The following is a 19,752-nucleotide window of genomic DNA, read 5'->3' as shown; positions in this document are numbered from 1 at the left end:
GTCTGCCGGGAAGCTGTTCAAGTCTGTGCTTGGCCTGAGAGAGCTCAAGTCATTCACTCCAGCGGTGTATCTGTCGATTACTGTCCTTATCGGCTTACAAACGGGGAAGGTGAGCGAGTGACAAACCTCTCTTTGAGGTTTTAGGTTACACAATATGGTAACAACAAACTGTCACTGGGCTTTAGAGGCCTCGTCGAGGAACCTGGGGAAATTCCGCCCTGGGTCAATGCACATAGTGTCTGATTCCAGGAGTTTTGGGTGAGATTATCTCTTTGCAATGAACTTAAACTTCAACATTTACACTAGTTGACCAATATCCACTGTGTTGGATTGAGCTAAAGACTTTTCTTCCCTCTTGTTGACTGGATTTGTTTTTCTTGAGGAGCACTGAAGTAAATCTGTGGCACTTTAAATGCTGACGGATACGTCTCGCACCCGATGATATATAAAGTTGGGTCTCAGTAGCCCATGTCCTTCTGTGGAGTCTTGTGGTGCCCTTGTCACAACGGCACTGACAAATGATCGGGCTCAAATAACGGCACACTGCCGCTGTGTCAGTTCCACAGAGATTATGTAAATAATATTTTGATGAAACTAAATTAACCGTGTAAACGTTTCTCTGAAGAATCACAGCAGACCAACACTCTATTCTACCTGTGACTGATGTTGCATTTCACATTGCTTTCACTTTGTATAGAACTTCTGAATTACTTAGCCTGAGAGTAAGTAAAAAGCATCAGGATCACGGGACATAATGCATGTAGATGGGAAAACTGCGCCAATTTGAATCTTAAAAAATTAACTGGTCATTAAATAGTGTAGTTTTGCCAATGTAGTTTCACCAAAGTAGATAGCTGTTTCTAAGATAAATATTTGTACTGTACTATAATATGCTGATATTTATGCTTTTTGTAGCATTTTTGTACAATTACATCCTAATTAAATCTTAAAGACTTTATATAGTCCACACTAAAATAAAAAAATCATTTTGTCTCATTTACAACACAAACTGTTCCAAATCTGTTTAACTTTATTTCTGCCGAACACATAAAAAGATATAAAGAATGCTGAGCGAACAAATAAAATTGGATCCCATTGACTTCCATTGTATAAAAAAACACTGAGACTATATATATATATATAATTTTATGTTTCATACAGAAAGAAAGTAATACAGTTTTGAACCAACAGCAGGGAGAATAAATGACTTGTTTGTCGTATTCACAAATCATATTAAACTACAGTATGATAAAGTCAGATATGGGTGCTTAATTATATTTTGTTTAGCAAAGCAACCTCCAATTGTGCAGTATTGCTGTCATATCAGATTATTTCTTATTTTTTAAAGACATAAGATATCATTTTGCTAGAATGTTTTTGGTATTTAAAGGTCAAAATATGAATTCTTGGAAAAAATAAAGCATTTAACATGTGGCAGAAATTGAACCTAACAAAAATCAATCTATAAAGTATATAAACTTTTATGTTTGCTAAATTTATTCACTAGTGATTCCTGCCGAGCAATGTCGATTTATCAAGATATTAAGGCTCTACTAATTTTTATTACCATCTCAATTGTATTAAATTAGTTAAATTATTAATTAGTTTAAAACAAAACATTGCAGCAAACGATCTATCTGCAAAAGTCTGTTAATAACCTGTTTCTAATTGGTTAAAAAAATGTCACTGTTGACCAAAGATCACTCTAAAGAATCAATGGTTGCCATTGTTGGTGAGGAAAAGCTGAGAGCGCATGAAAGACATGGGAAGCAATAAAACCCCCCAAGGGCTCAGATTTCTTCCTCTTTATTCATATCTCCCTCTAAAGCAATTATCCATTTAGTTTGCTAATTTAGCTTTTCCTTTAAGTCTAGCATGAAGCAGGATTGAAATTAAGACCTCAAACAGAGAAAATACATCTTATCAGAATACATCAGCCTGCCACCACAACGATAAGTGATGGTTATTACTCCAAGGGTCATTTCGCTGTTTATGCTATTTCACAATATTGTTAAGCGGCTCGTATTTTACCATGTGACAAAACACGAGTCTGTATCTTTTCAGCAGAATCTTAAAGTAAATAAACGGGGCCCTACCATAGCACTCCCCAACTGAGAGCCGCAAGATTGCCCCATCACTCTTTATTAGTTTTTCTACTTCACTCCTTGCTTTTATGCATTTTATTAAGAGCTGTAAAGCTAAGCGTCTTTTGTATAAAATATATACAAACTTCATTTTATTAGACCACAGGCCACAATTTCACTGTTTGACAAGAAAATAAGTTGAAGTGAAAAAAGTCACATTGCTCAGCTCCATCTAAAAGGCATTTAAAATGTCACTGCATCTGACCAAAGATATCTTTAACAGCATCGATGCATCAACAAAGGCCGGATAGTCGGGCTAATGTAAGACTAATGCAGAAAGCGGGAGCTTGTTTTTATTACCGCGCAGCCCAGTGTTTGTGCGATTTCTCGATTTTCTAAAGCCCACGTTGACAGGCCCACTCTTTGAGCCAAGCCCCAGCAGATGTCCAAACATCGGTTAATGTAACCAGCAGGACCTGTGCACCCAGTGCACAAAAGAAAAAAAAAACATGGTGGCCAAAGCAGAATAACTCAAATGGAATAGCCAATAAGTTCACACATCCAGGAAACAGAGAGTTTAATGTAATGTTGTGGTTTAACAGTTATAAACAAAGCAGACATCTTCAGCCCAGCGTAACTCATTTATGTGACTTGCTTTGCAGGAAACTTTGTGATGAATCACTTGACCTCTGATCCATAGGCAGTGAGGGAAGCGTGTGTATGGGTTTCTGAGCCATTCAACCAAAGTAAGTGTATTTCAGTATGTAGAGTGTGAACAAACATTTTTCTTCTTGCATTTATGTATACACTCAAAATACCATTAAAAAGGTTCTGTTTATTTTTATTATTTTTTCTGTGTAAACTGATACTTTTTTTGATTGATATAATGGGTTAGTTCTATCATTCTAAAAAAAAAAAAATCTATCATTTTCTCAACCTCATGTCGTTCCATATCCGCAAGACCATTTATCTTCGGAACACAAATGAAGATCTTTTTAAGGAAATTAGCCAGAGCTTTTTGTCCCTCCATAGAGATCCAACGCCCCAGAAGAGTAAGAACAGTTCAGCCCCAGAACAGTAAGAATTACATCGTTAAAGTATTCCATGTGACTCCAGAGGTTTAACCTCAATTTTATGAAGCGGCGCGAGTGTTTTATTTGCGCAAAAAACATAATTTACCACTTTATTTCGGAAAATATTGATCTGCAACGAGCATTCACGTGTTTAGACTCGCGTGAATCAACGCGCATCAACATACACAAGTTATCACGAGAGCACCACAATACATGCGTTTTGTGTTCACGCAAGAGCTGAAATTTTGTGAACCCGTTGGATAATACTATTTTGCAAATTAAGTGTTACATTTTGGCGTTGCTTCATAAAATTGAGGTTAAACCACTGGAGTCACATGGAATAATTTAACAATGTATTTTCTACCGTTCTGGGCCTTGAATGTGTAAGTTGCGTTGGATATGGAGAGACAGAAACCTCTCAGATTTCATTAAAAATATCTTCATTTGTGTTTTGAAGGTGAACAAAGGTCTTACTAATCTGGAATGACATAAGGGTGAGTGATGACAGAATTTTCAGTTATGGGTTAACATTTGCTGAATCATAAATGTTACTGACCCCAAATGGTAGTGTGCGTGAGTGTACTTCTATCTGAGATACTTTAAATGATTTATAATGTGCCTTAGACTTTATTTGAAGCTTTTTGTAGTTTGTGTCATAATACAGCACAGACAAACTTAAACTTAGCTAAGGTCTGAATAATGAGAAGTTGTATTTTGTCTAATCGCTATACATTACATTTTTGTGTTCATGTTTTTAATGAAAATAAATAAATAAACAAGAAATCATTAGAGTGACCTTTCTTGGTGTTTGCTTTTGATCCTGTCTGCCTCCTAATGTAGAGTTTGAGGAAATGATCCGATACAACAGGATCATTTGACTAAGAGCAAGACAGCTATGAGCAAATCAATATGATACTGTATACTTCAGTTCTTCAGCCTGTGTTCCTATCTGATGGACTAATAAATGTGATACTTTACTTATACTTGCATATCTAATCTATCTATCTCTATCCTTACAAAAAAAAACTGGGTTTAATGTAAATGTATACATATAAAATGCCATTTGCTCTCTGCTCCCTTGCTGTGAAAAAAATCAAAAATTAAAACAAGGCTGTAAAATTTGACGGTACGTTTTTACGTTTTATGTAGTCTAGTCCAGCAGGTCTAGTCATCCTATGATCAACAGTTTTAACATTTTGTTTATGAGAAACAGGAAATAATGATAAAGTTAAGACAAACAATCTCATTTTCAAACTCCCTTTGCAAGTTATCATCATCATAATCATCTTTTTTTGATGAAGTCCTAGTCAGACTTAATTATGGCATAAATATACAGATTGTTCCATACAGCAAAATTTTCCGTTGAGGAGGGAAACTGTATATCAAAACCAGAAATTTTCACTCTTCATTACCAATTTATGGTAATTGTCATATTGATGAAAGGACAGTTATGAAATCTGTGTTTGTAAATGTCAGGTTTTCATTTCAGAGCAGCCCATTGCACCGACTTTCATGTCATGGTTCTCTATTATTTGTTTTTCCACTGCCTGTTGGGTATCTCGGCACAGGACAGTGATGCTTTCGTTTGTTTGGGCCTCCACTGAGGATGAGAAGCTCGTCTGAATCAGTCATTGTTTGTTTAGTTGCTATCTACCCTCCATATTTGGTTTACATCTAAACTTTGCAACGTGAACTCTCTGCATCAAAATGATGGTTCACTTGAGCAAACCAAAAACAGATCTGAAACAAATTTATGTGAAGTTAGTTTTCAAACTTGCTCTCTTGAGACGCATGCACAAAAACATGTAATTGTAAAAGCCCCAGGCCAGTATGTTAACCAAAAATACTCTATCCTTACTTCAAAAATATCTGCACATGTTATTTGCTATAGCATTGGCGAATAAAATAAACGCAGAGAGAACTGCAACTGTAATCTTGGCTGTAGGGACCCGAGGCCGTGCCGTTGTATCCCCAACAAGTCATCAGGATCAAGTTGCTATCCACTGAGGAGGGGATTCAGAGAGGATTGAGTGTTAACCGTCATGGCTTCCCTATAAACATGCAATCAAGCTGACACAGAGCCTATTGTGTAAAGGAGCAGAGAAAGTATGGACAATAGGGAAATCTTGGATGGAGAGAGAGTTTGCAAGAAAGTGAGAGTCGAAAAAAAGCAGATAGGAAGAAAGTGAGAGAGTGACCGGGACAGAAAGGGAAAGGGAAAGCGAGCTGTGTGTGGATGGATGGGCCTGCAGGCCGTAGGGACTGGTGTAACAGCCTCTCGCTCTCAGGTGTCCAGTCGATAACTGATGCATTAGTCTAGAGCTCTTTGCCGGTTTTGGGTTTAAACACACATTTTCTTAATACAACATGACCCCATTTCCCTCTCTCATTAATCATGAAACACAGTTAGACTGGACCATTCGGTCTCTGACAAAGGGTACTGTTCAACCCCTTTCACACTGCTCACATTGACTCTTATAAGCCTGTTGACTGATTCTTCTAATACACAGAAACTATCCATTCATTTATGTGCTGATTTGTGACCTCAAAATACAAGTTTTCATATTTGTTTATATTTATATTTCCTGTTCAGGCCAAACCTGGACGTCCATGAAAGGATAACACACGATTTCCGGAGCAACTGGGTACAGCATCTCTTGAGGTACAGAAAAGTCTTAAAATACATCTGCCTCATACACAAATTCCTGTGGTTTGTAAAAGTTTTTAAGAAGTTTTGTCTACAGACATCCATAACACATGCACATAGCTATAAGACACAAGCGAGCGAGGATTTCAGGTCAGATTTTGTTATTAGCTCATGGATTCTAGTTGTTTGCTGTTTTCCAGCCACCCACACAAGCTTGTTCGGTCTCTTACCCAGCAGCCCTCAGTCCTTCGGTATAGTCACATGTGTCAGATGTTCCACTGTGACTAAACATTTCTGCTCCCATTGGCGTACACAGTTTGAATTCCTCAATTCATCTTATAAACTTGTTTATGAAAGTAAACACTGTGCCTTGCGGAGACAGGTCATGATCATTATCCATAATTTCAACAAAATGGTGCAGGCAGGACTTCAGAACAGAGAGTAAAGTGAATTCTGCTAATTCATAAAGAAAAATACTGTTATTTTCCAGTATGTGTCAAGTTGTAGGTAAATATCTCAATGTTGCCAATGACAAAAATCTTGTTGTTCATTTGTATATATTTAAAAGAACAAAACCATAGAAAGAAAATTAACATATACTATACCATTCAAAAGTCTGAACACACCTGTGTGTGTGTGTGTGTGTGTGTGTGTGCATATATATATATATATATATATATATATATATATATATATACACACACACACACACATATATATATACATATACAGTATATATACTTATCTTTTAGTAATTCAATAATTTTAAATAAATTGCATTGTTATTAATATTATCCATTATTAATAATTTATGCAAAATATATATTTTTAAGTATATCAGGTTACACCTCATAAAATTGAGTGTGCATTTTCAAGGCAAAGGTTGGTTTCTTTGCAGAGTTAAAATGTTTTGGTCATTGCATAATGCCTATACTTCCATATCTGTAGTTTGTGAATGAATAGTATTGAATAATAATGAATATGAATAGTATTAAATAGTATTTAATACTATGAATAGTATTTTTTTTTTAAATAATAGTAATAGCAAAGAATAAGTCTAAAAAAAACTTTTTTGGTAACTAATCAACTTTTTGTGTAAGTTTTTTATGTATTGCACTTATATACTTTATTTTTAATATTTACATTATATATATTAATATTTAAATGTATACATATATTAAATAAATATATATAAAACAATTTAGAAATATTCATCGGTTTTTTTATACATTTTTCAGTAATAGCTATTTGTAGTGCACTGTTGAGAGAGACATGTAAACACATCAGTCTAATGAGCTGTCATTATTCCCACAGACTGATGAGAGACTGTGACCAGTACATTCATCTTGTGTTCTCAAAGACTACAGAGCTGAACCTGGGTGAGGTCAATACTCTAATACTCTCAATGGGTTAAAGCTAAATGTGTGAGTGACTAGCGGCAGCTCTATAAAGGCTTGTGATATTGTGCAGGAAATAGAGGAAACTGGAGTCTGAGGGAGACTGGGAGACGGAGGCCACAGCAGAGCAAGGAGGAACAGGTCAGATTGGGTTTACTGGCCTGTCAGTCTGTCAGTGATACCCCCTCTGCATCAGTCTGTCAGCACTGCATACAGCACACACACACAGACATAGACACGGGACACGTGCGCAAAACTTAAAAACACTCTTTTCATAACAAATTTGTGGAGTGCTGCAAAATGACATTTTCCAGCTAGCCTAAATAAGATATATGATATAATATAAAACGGAGCTTGCTGATGATTAACACCCATTCGGAGTAGAGGCAAATACTGTGGATGTAAAACATGTTTTGGAAAGCTGTGTGTGTGTCATGATCAGTGGCAAAAACTTTGGAGAAATTCAATCCAAAACTGTGGCCGTATCGATGAGTGACAGGATGTTGCGGGAGAAGCAACACCATGTACACAGATACCTTTCGTGATACTGTGAATGTCTTCCAATATACACACTCATACACACACCCCCACAACACACTTTCAGAGATGGTATTTCAATACACAGACTGGGCAGTATGGAGCGCTTTCTGTCTGTGTGGTTTCCTGTGAAAGCTTAGCAGCTGATTTTACCATCGACCACAACAATAGGCCTGACACCAAATACTCCTAAACATGCACACACAAACACGCACATACAGAAAAGATGAGAGCAAGAGAGAGCTCAGTGGATGTGTGTTGTGTTACAAGGTCAATAAGATCAGAATGTTTATCTTGATGTGTAGCCGACATTAAATTGCTTATTAAGGCATAAAGTTAAATAGTTCATAATTGTCTGATAGTCTGCCCTCTGCCACCATATTCAATATCATGATTTGCAAAGTTCCATCAGTGTTTTCTTCTGTCTACTCAGGGACACGATCTGGCTGTGAACCTGATGGACAGATCAATTTAGACCTTGAGATTCTATCGATACCAATCCCCATGTAGCCTCTTACCCAGTTAAGGCCACTTTAGCACAAGAGGTCCCATCAAGTTAACATTGATTCCTTCATCAATCACCTTCTGGGTGGACGGACAATGGGCTATTTTAAAAGTTGCAAAGCCCACGTGTAATGTCGGATGGCCAGACATTGAGGTAACAGTGGCAGTATTTTAAGCATGTCAATAGTCGTAATGTTAGCTACATGCTACGTATGTGTACATGCACTTTAGATTTCTGTCAGACTAAAGCGATCAAAAGCACTTTAGTACAGTATTACAGATATTATGGGCGTAAGAGTACATGTATTCGTCCTGAACCGTCACGGTGAATGTCAATGTATTTATTATAATGGTGGATGACAGATGTTGTGTGAATGGCGATCTTTTAAATCAATTGCCTGATCGTTAGAACAGTGAACAACTAGCGTTACTGCCTAATTCATCATTCTCTCACAAGTTATGCTTTCACCCCACATCTTCACGGAAGTCTCTGTTTTCTCTCTCTTCTGGAACTGGGACTATCCTTCTCGACCCCCATCCATTTCCCTTATACAAACTGTACCACTGCTTCATTTCTCTTTTTCCCCTTGCTCTTTCTCTCTCTCTCACTCTCCCTCTCTGCGTCCTCCCTTGGCGCTCACTTGGGCGGGCAGCCGAATTCCTGTGGGCTATCCGGTTACCGGTTGCCGTGGAAACCAGTGGGAAGGCAGCTCCATTAATCATTTAGAGCGCGCTCGAAGTGGAGGTCAGCCTGATTGCAGCGGATAGGGTATCATCCCTGTGTCCCACCAGGGACCTCCTTGATTTGAATTAAAAAAGATTAAGCTCGCCCCCCCATGCACCCCTACCACCGTGGCCCACCATCATCATCGGCCCAGCCGTATCATGTGACCATGCTCCACGAAGCCACGCGGATTAAGAGATCGGAGCTGTGCGTTTGTTTTTCAGAGACTCGCTGTAACATTAGACGCGCACAGGTGTCTACAACAAGGAGTCCAGGAGCTTGTGTAAGAAACGGACAAAGACTGCGGCGCGCACCCCTCCTGGGCTTTCTTGTCTTATCCTCCTATATTGTCTTTCTTCTTCTTATATTCTATCAGTTACTTGTTGGAAACTGGAAGCAATAACTCAGTTTTACTCTCCCACTGACATTTCCCTCTCTTTCAAGCCTATGAAATGGTGCATTTGTTGCAAAACCTTTTTATAACTTAATAGGAATATGATTTTTACGAGCGTGTAGGACAGCTGCCGCCCCGGCCAGGGAGAACCGAGGCCAGACGTGTGCGTGGGCGAAGTCGGTGTGACGGCTCGAGGGTCACAGTCCACCAAAGCCTGAAGTCTGTCTGGTTGGGGTTGGATCACCTCGATGAAATGTAAAGAGCAGGGAAATGACCGAAAGCGTTAGTCCATGTGAAGTGGCCCTTGGGCCTCTGCTCGTCAGCCCCCTGTTCCCCAATGACGGCAGCATGAGTTTAGATTTACAGGGCCTCTGTGGGAATGCCACGGAGAGCCATGAATCATCCAGGCTATGAAATAGTGGCACAGCCAGCTCTGCTGCAGTGGCTCCCAAAGGTGCCCGCCAAATTTACAGGCGCCTGTAGCACTTCAAAAACGTACCATAACTTAAATCCAGACGATTTTATCGTTCCATAGAAGCAAAAAGGGAGATACGAGGAAGGTGAGGGGTGAGGAGGAGGAGGAGGGGGGGGGGTAGATAGATGGGTTGGGGAAAAATTACAACCTCCTTCATGTTAGTCAATTAAAATTCCAATGACAGCCACTTTCAGGAGTTTGGGATTCTGCGTTCTGTAATGGAGCTTAAACTAATACTCATACGTAATGAGTAAAAGCTGTGTTGCCTTGATAAGCTGAGGGATTTATCCTTGTATCCCAGTCATATGGGCCCAGCCCAGGACAGCGATGTCAGTAAAATAAGAGCTCCAATGAGATTATCATCGGCTCTCCTTGTTAAAATTAATGATCTCGACACCTTGCTCGTCCAAGTTACAAGGAGTTTGGCTGGTACACCGCCTTGTTAATGTCCACTTTAATAAGTGTTTCGGTAGCACCAGCCTCACAGGGCTTGAACAGATGCTGGCCAGCAGGTCAAGCTGCTATAAAGAGACAGAGGCATTGTGAAATAAGGTCTGTGAGTTAAGACCTGTGTGAGAATATTTCAATTTTCTGATTTATGCATTTATTTAAGTCAACATTAGTAAGATTGCAGTCACGATGTAACAGAACCTTTACAGTAAAAGGGGACTGTATGAAACCATTTAGACGTACCGCCTTTGGCCAAAATATATTATCAACAATAGGTGGTAAATTTTGGAATAGATTGCCCTTTCGAAACGAGTGTGTCCTACATTCGACACCTTCAAAACTCACTTAAAAAAGTGGTTCTTAGAGAACCAGAGATGTACTCATTTTACTCATCACACATTTATCAGCCATACACTTTCATTTTTAATGTAGTATAGACTCTATAGAGGTTATATTTTTGAGAAATGTCCTTCAGTTGAGAAAAGTGAACTAATATTTACTGATGCGTGCAACACGTGGAGTCATCACACCTGTCTGAGCCAGGCATGTTTGATACCTTGTTAAGCTGTTCTTTGTTGTGGATGAAACAGGTAGTGTCAAAGTGTTAGATGACATTGGATGAGCAGCAGATGGCCTGTTATCTCTGTCAACTAGAACTCTGTTGCTCTGATCACTTTACAAATACTTCAGTTCACCCACTGAGTTGGTCACTCAAACTGAACATGAGCTGATAAGATAACATTTACCGCCAGACAAAGCTGTAGGTTGACCCTTGTGTTGAATGAACTAGATCAGCAATGGTAAAACGAGAGAGGGGGACCAAACAGAGATTGAGAGTGTAGCTGCAGTGGAAAAATGTTTTCATCATTCGAACATCGAGATGAGCTGAATACTGTGAGCCTTAATTCATATTCTATTTTACTTTTGTTGAGTAGTATGGATTACAGTTTATCTCAACAGTCCTCTTTAGACATTCTACTAACACTCTTAGAAGAAAAGTTTCTATATAGAACTTTAAAAGGTTCTATCAGCGCTACTTATTTGGAACCCCTAAAAGGTTCTATACACTCTTAATAAAAGGGTTCCTCTGGGTTCTATTTAGAACTCTGGGGTTCCAAACTTGGCCAATAGAACCTTTTACCAAAATAATGGTTCTATATAGAACCATTTTGGAGTTCCATATATGAAGTGGGGGATGGAACCATTTCTGGTTCTAAATAGAACCATTTCTTCTAAGAGTAAGTAACTTCACAACTATGTCAACTAACTTATTAATTTGCATGTCAACTAACTCTCATTAGAGTATTAGTAGACTGTTAAAGGGGTGGTTTACTGCTTTTTTTTCTTTGCGTGTTTGTGTTTATGGGGTGCAATATAACATGTATTCGTGGTTTTTCTTTTTTTAAAAGTCTTATTTTTCATAAATTTCACCTTTATTGTAAGCCACTTTCTCTGTCATTTGAACGACCGGTTTACATCCTGATTCTATGAAACCACTCCCTCAGAAACAGGCAATGGGCTCAGATTGCTTGGTTTGGGCCGGTGTGTTGTGATTGGCTAAACTGTAGTGCACGGATACTTCACGCCCATTACATTTATGGGCGAAAGTTGCATATGTGTTCCTGTCAAATGTACATAATGGTGTCCATACTGCAGATCAGCATGAGCCAGAATCAGACCCAGAAAGTGGCGATGAAGAGAGGCAAGCAGAACCTCACCAAACATAGCTCTTACAAACATTTCTGAATGGTAATTTGCCTAACAGTTATTTGTTTTTGAACTTTATACACATTTGTTTTACCAACACATTCTCATCCATTAGCGTCAGATAGAACGCTATATGACAAAACGATATACTACGCACATGGCACCTGTTATCGTTAATATAACGCGCTGTGATGGGTAGGTTTAGGTGTGGGTTAGGGTAGGGTAGTCTCATATTACGCTAAAGGATTTATGACACCTTGGGTTCACGTGTTATATTAACGATAAAGGGTGCCATGTGCATAGTATAGCGCCGTTTTGTCATATAGCGTTCTATGTGACTAAAGGATGCGAACGGACTGGTTTTACACAATAGCATCGAACTGACTGGCTATATACACAAACAGCGTTGGCACTGGTTTACGTTCTTGATCAAATCGAAAAAATAACATCATGAAGTATATATACATGAAAAATACATTTACAAAATTAGTACATAAACAAATTCAGGTCCAAAATGTTTTTACGCGTTTGTCATGGACACGAAATAGCATAACTAAGTGGCTATAAAGCCAGCACTGGCATTTGATAACTAAAACATTATACATGCAAATACATTTAAAATTGTGGTCCAACAACTGCTTTCTCTGGTTTAAAAGTTGAAACTGCTTCATGTTTTAGTAACAGTTTCTTGTTGAATCCAGCATTGAATTCGTGAAAATTCTGGAAGCTGTGCTTCGTAAATGCACATCATAGAGTGTACTGTAGTTCCAAAATTACTTATAGTTACTAGAATGAAAAGTGCTAACTCAGTCTATATGGTAAAAAGTCGTGAGGACATCAGGCTGTTTCTGAAAACATGATATATTTTCTGATCTTCATCTCCAATTTATTTTTTAAAGTGCTATTAAAGACTAGGTAGGGAAGAGGCATAATTTTTCTGAACAGGTTGATAAAAGACAGAGACCAGCCAAGCAGAAGGGACATTCCCACAGTTCAGCTTTAATTAAGCAAACCGCACGAGTGATTAAGGAACAATAATATCTGTGTGTGTGCTTTTGTGATTCTGCGGTTAAAAACCACAACCATGAGCAGGTCTGCTTCAGTGATCACAGGTTGCTGTTACATAGATTCTAAAGCCATGTAGGTGTTGCCATACTTGTTTAACTGAGTCGTCGAGACGCGATTCACAATTCACAGGCCGAGACAGTCAGAGAAAGAATGTGACGATAATGGCCACCGGTTCCTGTGCATGTGAAGTAGATATGCACGCTGTGTAAAAGATGGATGGATGGGTAAAATCTAACTTGTTTTTTTTTTTTTTTTTTTGTGGTGGTGGTCAAAACTATTTTTGATCCAGTGAACTCCTAGAGACCAGACTGAATGCTGATGACAGGCCCTAAAGCTACAACTGCTATTTATTACCGCTGTAGCATTTCAGCACTCTGGTAAAGTGAATGTGAGCAGGTAGAGCTCAAAAATGTATCATCCTTTCACTGATAAAACAACAGAGAGCAGAAATAGGGCGGCTATAAATTGCAGATTGATTCCAGACCTGGATTTTATAGTCCAACGGTTATAGAATATCTGGTCAGCGTGATTCTGCCGTGCCCGTCTATTATCCAGATGACCAACTCCCATAAACCGACTTTTCACGTAATACTTCATTCTTTCTTTCGTGACAGATTTTTTTTTTTTTTTCCAGGGTTTATCCTCTTTTTCCTTTGGTGTCCCTCTAGTGGGATCAATGTTCTGTATTGACTTAGGATTTTAAAATCCTGCCTTTTGTTGCATGGAGTTTGCTTTTATTACAGGATGGGTCTCATTTTACCTATCAATCACTGAGATGTCACAACAGCTCTGAGCTCTTTAGCCTTCTCAGAGAGAGGGCAGGAGGAGGAACTCCTTTAGGCCAGGATCAAGACCAGACACAGAACATCGCTTTAGCTCTCTATCACTTTTCCCTTTGCTCTCCGTTCATGTGAAATGTACATTGCAATGACATTCGCACTGCTTGTCTGTTCCTATATTAGATGCTTACTACGTAAAAGAATCGTTTTGTGATAAATTTGCATTATTCAGGCTTTCTACGTGTGGTAGTTGTAAGATGCGATCGTGAGTATTATGTGTCATAGAGTGTACAACTTCATCCCAATACATGTTTTTGGAATGAGTTGAACAGCTTTCATGAATTGAACTTGACTCGCCAATAAACCCCCCCTATTCTCCCGCCAGGTCGACTGCAGGACAAGCCCCTCTTGCCAATCAGGAGAGACTGATCTGACTTAGTGTTTTGTAAAACAACACAAATGGTGAAATTCATACTTCAACATTGTCAGCTTTCCTCCACTTGCCTGTCACTCAGTGGAAAAGGCCGCAAAGCTTCGGTTGCAGCCACTGAAAAAAATACAGATGCTCGAAAAGAAGATCCTGTGTCATTTCCTGTTCCTTCATTCACTTCCTGACCTTTTCTGTGATCGGCTCTGTGTTACTCGCCTTCCCACCCTCTACCATCTGGTACTTCCTGTGCCCGGTGCTGGGATGTTTGGTGTGGCGGCTGCCTCTGATAACCTGATGGAGCGAGTCGCTTGAGCTTTTTGCTGGGCAAGGGGCCAGCCTCCTCTCCACTTTTGACGAAAGCATGAGGAGCGGGTGTTTTTTTTTTTCTCTTGGAGGCCTCACTCAAAGGCCGGTTCTCACTCTGTCTAACCTGCACCGAGACCTTTCGCAGCTCACAGAACAAGCCCTGACAGAACAAGCCCCTCTGTATGCAGAGAGTCTTGCAAAATGTTGTCTTTTTAAAATGTGCAAATCAAGGAAACAAAACAGATCCTGTCTTTAATAAATGCAGCATTGAAAGCTGTGGCGAATTTAAAAGGTGAAAAACAGGTGAAGGCATGTCTTCATTAAATTAGTATTGACATGCATAACCCTCCATGTAGGCTTTTCTCAACTAAGTCAATGTCTTCCTTTCCTGTTCCAAGCAGTCCTGAATGATTGAATTAGTGACTAGATTAGACCGGACAAAAACTACAAATCTGCTGATCCAAAAGCACTTTAAGTGCTTATTTCCAGAAAGGACACTTCAAAGAAACCACTATTTACTGCTCAATTCTTTATTTAAAAACAACAACAACAATAATTAAAGCTGCAAGCAGCGATGAAAAGGGCCCTCGCACCCGTGCCGCTGCCACCCGGCGGTTTTAGGAAGACAGAGCTGTAATGATAATAAATATAGGAGGACTATGTCAAAGGATTTGTATTTGCACACTTCCTGCTACCAGCAGGTGGCGCTATTGCTATAACCAAATATGAGCATGGTCATGTGTTCAGGACAGGACTCAAACATGTGAAGTTTGGGGCAGATCGGACATTGTATGCCTCAGTTACTGCAGGCTGTCTGTGGTTGCCAAGCAACATCGGAACTGCAAGCAATATTGACATATATGACATTCATGCACAAATCACCAAAAGGCTGAAATTGGGTGTACATTTGTCAGGCCGCCAAGGGCACATCCTTCGACGAAAACTCAAGATCTTCGCAATTTAACGTCACAAAGGCCTTAAGATTACACTCACTAAATTTGAAGAGGATCAGATCAAAACTGTAGGAGGAGAAGTTAAATTACAACATCAGGAAATTACGAAAAATTCACAAAATCTAGGAGGAAGTTATAAAATAGCTGACTTCCTGGGATTAGGGATTAGGTCATTACATGTATGTACCAAATTTCATACCTGTAGGCTACATGGTGCGTAGAGCCGGGGCAAAATGTGGGGGCAATAATTTAAAGAATTTGCCCCACCCAATTTTGAAAACCATATCACACGAAAATTTTCACCACTTCTGAAGCGTGTGCAAAGTTTCATGAGTTTTCGAGCATGTTTAGGCCCTCTAAAAAGTGATTATTTTAAGAGATGAAGAAAAATAATTATAAACAGAGCAAAAACAATAGGGTCCTCACCATCGATGCTTGGGCCCTAATAAATGTGCATTATTGTTGTTTAAATTATTGTTGGCTGTAATTTAACGTTGATCTGGTATTATTATTATTATTTTTTGATAATGGCTCAGCTCGAGTCTAAAAATATATTGTATAATTGATGGTACTGACACTATCGGTTCAGGTTTTTTTTTTTTTTTTTTTTTTTTTTTTACATATTTACATAATTGGTAGTCCTATCTTGCTGCAATCAAACTCCTATTTTGAAGATGTAATCTCACGGAAAATAAATGTTAGGCATATTAATGTTGTTTTATATAAAGCACCAATTAGTACCCTTGTAATAGGCATTTACACGCTCACGAAAACAGCACCAGGCCACGCAAATAACACCCTTGATGCTACAAATGCCCACAACTGCAATAAACACTCTTACGCCCCTTGAAAAGAACCGAGCATTAATGAGTTTGCCAAAGCGTCTAACTCCAATGTTGTGTTTGCTTTTCCGCTCCATCAGGGAATATAAAGTTTAAGGGCCTTTCGCTATCAGTGACCCAAGAAGAGGAGCCATTTGTTGAAGAAGTGGCTGTTTAATTGCGGAACTGCAAGGCTGTGCAGAAGGTTGCTAATGCGCCTCTGAACAATGACACCTTTGGAAGTACAGTTACAGGAGACCAAGGCCCCTAATTTATGTCAGCACTATTGCAGGGTTGAATTTATTGATGGTAATGCAAGCTGGTGAGATCTGCTTAAAAAGCCCCAAGGCCTCTTATTATAAACTTGTCTGTCTTTCACACTAACCTGAACTGTAACTGTAGAATCTTAGCTGACGTGAAGGACATATGGCATCCAAGGAAACCATTAGAGGGACAGTTATCCCTCTCGCTCAGAGGAACGTTAATGAACCTAACGCCCGCCACCCTCCCCTCCCCTCCCGCTCTCATACCGTTGAAGTGTTGCTAAAGTTAGACTGTGCATTTTTATAAAGGGAACTGTGGAAGTCATTTGATGGAAAGCGAATGCTAATTTTCTGGTCGCTTAAGGATTATTATTCAAACACAGGGAGAGGAAATATCAGGATGGAACTGGAGAACAGGACGAATGCAGAAAGCATCTGGCCTGTAACCGAGAGGTCAGCTGGGAAAGCCACAGTCCCACATACACGGCTGGGTGTATATATATTGTTTTAATGTGCAGGCCTGCACTCTGTCTGCATACTTTTTTTTCCCGAAAAGTGAAGATGAAGACGTGTAATATAGGCATGTTGACTCTGAACCCCTTTGACCCTCTAAAAGACGCAAGAATGTTCTAACTCTCAATAATTTCACCTTCGTGTTTTACTGCAGTGGTGGGAGAGGAACATCCAGCTTTATTGGCCATTAGAGGCCCTAAAATTTACCCAGTACCACTCACTTCCCTCTTTGAATATTAAAGTTCCTCTCAGAACTTAATCAGGAAGCATTGGGCATCCATTTGATATATTCGTATCACATTAGAGGTCAACCTCATCGTGACTGTGAGGTTATCGCAACAAATACAGACATGCCGATACCAGTATTGGTTATAGCTTGTAATCTGCCGACTCAACGGTTCTGTGAGGTGTAACTTACTACAGGCACTGCAATCAAAGCCATAGTGTCTCTGGAGGTCAATATTGATGTTTTGTATTTAGTATCCACACAAGTGTGAAAGCTAAATACAGTTAAAGGGATAGATCACCAAAAAATGAAAATGCGTTCATCATTTACTCACCCTTGTGTTGTTCAGTGCATCCTTGGAAAAAATAAGATATTTTAAGGAACATTCTAACTGTTTTTGTCCATACAATAAAAGTCAATGGGGTTTAAAACAAGACTGGACCCCACTGAGTTTCATTGTGTTGACCAATTTTATGTTCTACAAGAACAAAAAAGTCACTGAAGTACAGTTTTTGAGTGCGTAACGGATGACTGAATTTATATTTTTGGGTGAACTATCCCTTTAGCCTATGGCTTCTGAACTTTGTGCTGTAACTGTACATCTCCTCTAGTGGGGACCAAACCTTCCCCCATTCTTCACAGGATGCCTGGAAGCCTCTAAACAGCTGCTTAGACACTTGTCTGAACTGAGTTACTGCAAGGTGCCTTTCTTTCTGCTTTTATTGATAATATTACTGCAGTTGATGTAAATATGGCTTTGGCGTAGTGTCTCTATATCAGCGTGGGCCACGGCTGTTCGGCAGACCAGAATCATGACCCTCGTTCCCCTCTCCCTAAGGTGAGGCTCAGGCAGGGGTCTGCAGGAAGCCATAAGCATGCTAGGCAACAATAAATATCCAAATGCTCTCCTTTCATTTTTTATATGCTTGTAGTTGATACTTGGTCATAGCTTCATACAAGAACATAAATAACTCCACAGGCTATATCGTGAAGACCTCGTTCACCCAAAAATGAAAAAACGTCATAATTTACCCACCCTCAAGTTGTTCCAAACTTGAATGAATTTCTTTCTTCGGCTGAACATAAAAAAAGAAAAATGTTTTGTTGATGGGACCCATTGACTTCCATAGTATTTTTTCAGCGACTGTTTGGTTACCAATATTCTACAAAATTTCATATTTTGTGTTCAGTAGAAGAAATAAAGTTTACATGCATGGGTGAGTAAAATTTTGACAGATTTTTACTTTATTATTATTAATTTTTTTTTTGGTGTATTGTCCTTTTAATGAATCATGTATGAATTTTTCAAACAGGGAGACAAATTATATAGATAAAATAAATAATTTTACGTGAGTGGGGTACAGGAATGATTAAATCTTTACTTGTCATAATCAAATTAGACATTTGTTGCTCTTTTTCATAACTTTCTCAAATGCCTCTCTTAGTGGAGGATCACAAAATTATTACAATTATGTTAAATAATCAAAATGGTTTCACTTTATTTTGACTGTCCCTTTGACACATTCTGTTGACTATAAGTAACGTTACACGTTATGTCTACTAACTCTCACTAGAGTAATAGGGTTAGAATAGGTTTACTTTACATGTACTTACTAAGTTACTTAAAGTCAGTAGAATGTCTGTTGGTGGATCATAACAATAAAGAGTTAGAGTAGACTTAATATCTGCTTAGTTAGTTGACATATAAGTTACTTATTGTCAACAGAATATTGTGAACACAGGGACCATTCAAATACTTTCTAATGGGGTAATTAAAGAATATTATGTGTAAGACCAGCTGTTCACTCTCTCTTCATCATCTATAGCATATACAGACACTTCTTTCTTGAAGACACCATCTTCCAACCATCAAGCCTTTTATCTGTCCTGACCTGTGGGTGTAAAGTCTTCTTTAATGCGTAACTGCTGAGGACACTTGTCCAAACGTCTGCTTCAGCTGTCATGTATACACTCATGAATTATGATGGCAAAGTTGTTGCTGTCCTGCACAGTATTTGTGCTACTGTGCTTAGCAGAGGTGGGGACAAGTCACACATGGTCAAGTCCAAGCAAGTCTCAAGTCTTAACCATCAAGTCTCGAGTCAAGTCTCAAGTCGCAGTTCAGATAAATCAAGCAAGTCAAGTCAAGTCAAGGGTTCACCCTAAGCAAGTCAAGTCAAGTCCTGATAAGTTTCAAGTAAAGTCAAGTCACACTACTAAAATAAATAGAGGTAAATTTTTTCGATACATATTTATTTTTGCACAGAAAAGATGAACTTTTATACATATATTATGTATCTTACATTTGCTATATTAATCATATGGATATCTGTGCTACATTAATATCTGAAAATAAAATAAATTGTGTTGTTTACACAAAACGTTCAGAGTCTAAGATGTA

General features: G+C 38.8%; 2 long non-coding RNA genes across 2 annotated transcripts in view; one reads left to right on the top strand and one right to left on the bottom strand.

The window, feature by feature from the left end:
• LOC120479515 (uncharacterized) overlaps window positions 1–14,871 on the top strand; it is a 50,351-nt gene extending 35,480 nt beyond the window's left edge. The window contains exons 3-7 of the long non-coding RNA XR_016145508.1: window positions 2,747–2,830; window positions 5,751–5,819; window positions 7,119–7,183; window positions 7,275–7,342; window positions 14,225–14,871. This is a non-coding gene — a long non-coding RNA (uncharacterized LOC120479515). The remainder of the gene's footprint in view (window positions 1–2,746; window positions 2,831–5,750; window positions 5,820–7,118; window positions 7,184–7,274; window positions 7,343–14,224) is intronic.
• LOC120479514 (uncharacterized) overlaps window positions 1–19,752 on the bottom strand; it is a 39,097-nt gene that overhangs the window by 9,036 nt on the left and 10,309 nt on the right. The window lies entirely within an intron of this gene.

Source organism: Pimephales promelas, chromosome 11 (genome assembly GCF_988280905.1).
Source record: "Pimephales promelas chromosome 11, fPimPro1.hap1.1, whole genome shotgun sequence".
In the NCBI taxonomy this organism is placed as follows: domain Eukaryota; kingdom Metazoa; phylum Chordata; class Actinopteri; order Cypriniformes; family Leuciscidae; genus Pimephales; species Pimephales promelas.
The sequence above is the reverse complement of the archived record's forward strand: the minus strand, read 5'-3'. Positions and strand labels throughout refer to the sequence as shown.